Source organism: Protopterus annectens, chromosome 5.part0 (genome assembly GCF_019279795.1).
Source record: "Protopterus annectens isolate FY-2018-M chromosome 5.part0, PAN1.0, whole genome shotgun sequence".
Taxonomy (NCBI): Eukaryota; Metazoa; Chordata; order Ceratodontiformes; family Protopteridae; genus Protopterus; species Protopterus annectens.
In genome coordinates, this window is record NC_056735.1 from 1,346,109,083 (window position 1) to 1,346,112,973 (window position 3,891).

The following is a 3,891-nucleotide window of genomic DNA, read 5'->3' on the forward strand; positions in this document are numbered from 1 at the left end:
TTTAAGCTGCAACTAAAAGAATTCCTCTCTGACTACTGACTTTGCACTTACTGCTCTCCTGGCTAAAATGTCAGCTCCTTCTCCTCTAATACCTATATTCATTGAATCTCTCCTTTTCCTAATTTTTATTTCCCTCACTCTTAATCTTGCTTTCACTCATTATTTCTCCTTCTTCCCATATCTACCCCACTTATTATTATTATCTCTAACAAATACTTTTCTTACTCAACCTTTTCTTCTAGTTCCCACTTCTTATTCATTGTTTGAATTTTCCACTCAAACATTTGGTTTATGAGTGAGTGTTAAACTCACGCTTATAACATGACAACAAGCTTCATTACTACATGCTTTTATATTTATCATGTTTTATTGATGGTATATGTGTATTATTCTACATGACATATGTGTATTAATACTTGTATTTATGAAATTACATTATAATATAATATCATGTCAATTTTCACCTATGTTGTATATGTATTTTCTGTTCTTTTATTTGTGGATCTTTTCTCCCTGGGACTTCACTGAAAAGTGTAAAATTATCCAATCAGACTTTCCTAGTAAACAAATGTCAATCAATAAGCAAATAAATAAATAAGTAATAAATAACATGTTATATGCACGTGTTTAGTATTGTATTACCATACAAATAAATTATACCAGTATTATACAACGACCCCCCCCCCCATTAATATTGCAAAACGTGCACGCTGATTGGTCAGCGTGCACGTTGCAAATCAGAGTTATAGTAATGGAAAAAAGTCCGGTCGCCCGGACTTTTTCCATTAGTATAACTCTTTTTTTTTACAGCAACAGAGAACGCAAGATCTCCATTGCTTGTTACAGCCTGTCTCGCTATGTTAAATGAGTTTAACATAGCGAGACAGCTTTTAAAAAAGCAACGGAGCATCTCCGTTGCTTTTTTTAAAGTTGTCTCACTATGTTAAACCCATTTAACATAGCAAGACACTTTAAAAAGCAACGGAGATCTTGCTTTCTCCGTTGCTTTTTTCAAAACTGTCTCGCTATGTTAAATGGGCTTAACCTAGCAAGACAGCTTTAAAAAAAGCAACGGAGATTCTCCGTTGCTTTTTTTAAAGCTGTCTCACTATGTTAAACTCATTTAACATAGCGAGACAGGCTGTAAAAAGCAACGGAGATCTTGCTTTCTCCGTTGCTTTTGCCCACAGCTCTGATGTACTGCGTAAATATACGCATGCACAGTACATCAGAACTGCCGCAGAATACCCAGACAGCTGCGGAAAGGCAGCAAGGAGGCATTATACAATGCCATTATTTAAGAAAAGTAATTATTTTTATCTTAAATAATGTCATTGTATAATAGCAATAACCCACTTCTGGGTGCGGGTAATGCTGGATTTACCCATGGTTGGCTTTGTTTGGCCACTTGGGCTTCGCCCTTGTGACCAAACCACACCAACCGTGGGTAAATCCAGCATTACCCACACCAGGCGTGGGTTATTGCTATATTATACCACATGAAGGGGTCATGGAACAATGCATCATGGAATGGATTTGTAGCTCAGATTTGTGGTACATGTCAGCATTTTAGTAATCACTGGGATTGAACAGGAAACACATTTGTTTGTGATAGTGATAATGCACAGTTTATTTTGTGCAGTTACTTTGCATAATGCAGTTTTTACTGTTATTTTTTATTCAATTTAATTGTGTTAAATTAGTAAGATTATTATTCCTTCTTGGACACCTTTCAGTTGTAACTCCGGCTGAGAAGGTTAAATGCAGCACACACACACACACACACACACACACACACACACACACACACACACACACGCACACACACGCACACACACGCACACACACACACACACACACACACACACACACACACACACACGAACATGTGTATATATGTCTGTGTCTGCAAGGCAATGTACTTCAGCCTTTCAGTCAATATGTTTCCAGGAGTTAGAAGGAAAATGAAGTACCCAGAGAAAACCCATATAAGTATGAGGAACCTACAAAACGTCACCTAGGCAGCAACTGGAGATAAGGTTTGAACCCCGGAGCTTTGAGGTAATGATTACACTGCTGAGCCACTATGGTGCCTAGCAAGATTATATGGTGCCACATTTTGAAAAATACTTTGATTCTTTTGTTGATTAAGTTAGACCCAAAAGACATAAATACCCATTTTCTGGTGACTCAGACATATTGGTCTAGTTAACTGGTTTGCTGAAAATCACACATATTTAGGATGGGGAAATCAAATTTACATCAATATAACAGTACACGCTTGCAGCTTGTTGTCTTATTCTAGTAAGCCATACTGTTATCCAAAGAGCACACTGTCAGTTAATTTATGAGTTGCCATGTTTTGGTGCATTTTATTTATGAAGGATTATATTTTGGTAGTGGTAATTTATTAAGGCGCAGTACTAACTAAACCAGGCTCACAGTTTTTAACAGAACCAGTTGTGTTGTCGCCCTGTTTTACCATTCTCACAAAAACACGTGGGAAAATCAGGCAGACCTTTAGTGGTTTTGCGCAGTAAAGTTGCATTATATTACTTTTGCTTGTTGGCAGATGGATATATTAATCCAATCTAGTCTGCCCTTTAAGTGCTTTTATCATTACCTTCTGACTGTCCCATGGCCTCTCGAGTGCCTCTGTGGAATGGATTCCATCTCCACTACTTATCTCAGTAGTCCAGTCTATGCATCTGCAACCCTCTCTGTGAAGAAGTACCTTTGGAGATCCAAGGATTAGTTAGACTGTGCAATCTGTTTCAAAGCATCAAGATTCCATATTTTTATATAACTTCAGTGTGAAGTTAGATGCTGCAGTTTCATATTTAGCACACATTCAAATAAACGCTTCAGAGTCTCCCTGTTTGAATACAGCAAGAAGCTGGGTTCAAAAAGTGTTAGTCATGCTATAAGCATGAGTAGAGATGAACTTACTGCAGTCACAGATATCAGAAAGGTCAGGCCTACTAATTCAGAAATAGCTTCACAACATGCAGGTTTTTTTCAGTATAACAAGTGTCATAGCCTGCTTATTGTTTTCTCATTTTATATTCATGGCATTATCTCACTACACGCACATTTATCTTACTCCAGATATTATAAGCCGTATTATAAAATTACTACAGCACTTATTTCTGCACCTTCTATACATGTCTGTAGAGAAATATGAGGTCTGCATGCTTTCTTGGTCACCAGTTTTAATTACCAAGCCTTTAATAACCAGAACTTTGCTGAAAAGAAGTTACACAGCTGCAGGCTGTGCTCTCTGCAGTTTTAGCTGGGGCTTCCTTGGCAGTCTTTGTAAAGTTCTAGAATCTTCAGACCCTAAGGATTTTTGCAGATTATTTTAAGATGTTAATTATACTGTAATATGTCGAAGTTGTTGCATCATGCCATAGAAAAAAAAGACATCTGTGACTCCACCCTCCTGTTTAGAAGGCTTTTGCTAAATCTTACATGTAAGTGGGAGTGGAATACAGAGTTTAAAACTATTCCAGCTGCTGAATGTCATTCCATCTGACCTTTTCTTTTTAACATTGTGGTTTTAATATTCTCATCCAAATCATAATGTACTCTTCTTTGTACTCTAGTAGTAAAATATAAAGTAGCATAGTAAGTAAAGAGTGATAAAAACTGATCATTTTGTCAGGACAGAGGGGATTTTCACTTACAATTACAGTCTCACTTTATAACTCAGATTAGGACAAGCAACAGACTTTATAATTACTGCATTCACAGGGAAGCTATCAGTAGGTAATAGTGCATCAAATACCCAAATATAGAGAACTGCTATTTATAGTTATTTGAAGGAGACTGAGGAAAAATGTAAACTCAAGACTTACATCTGGGGCATTTTCACTTAATTAAAGGGCATTT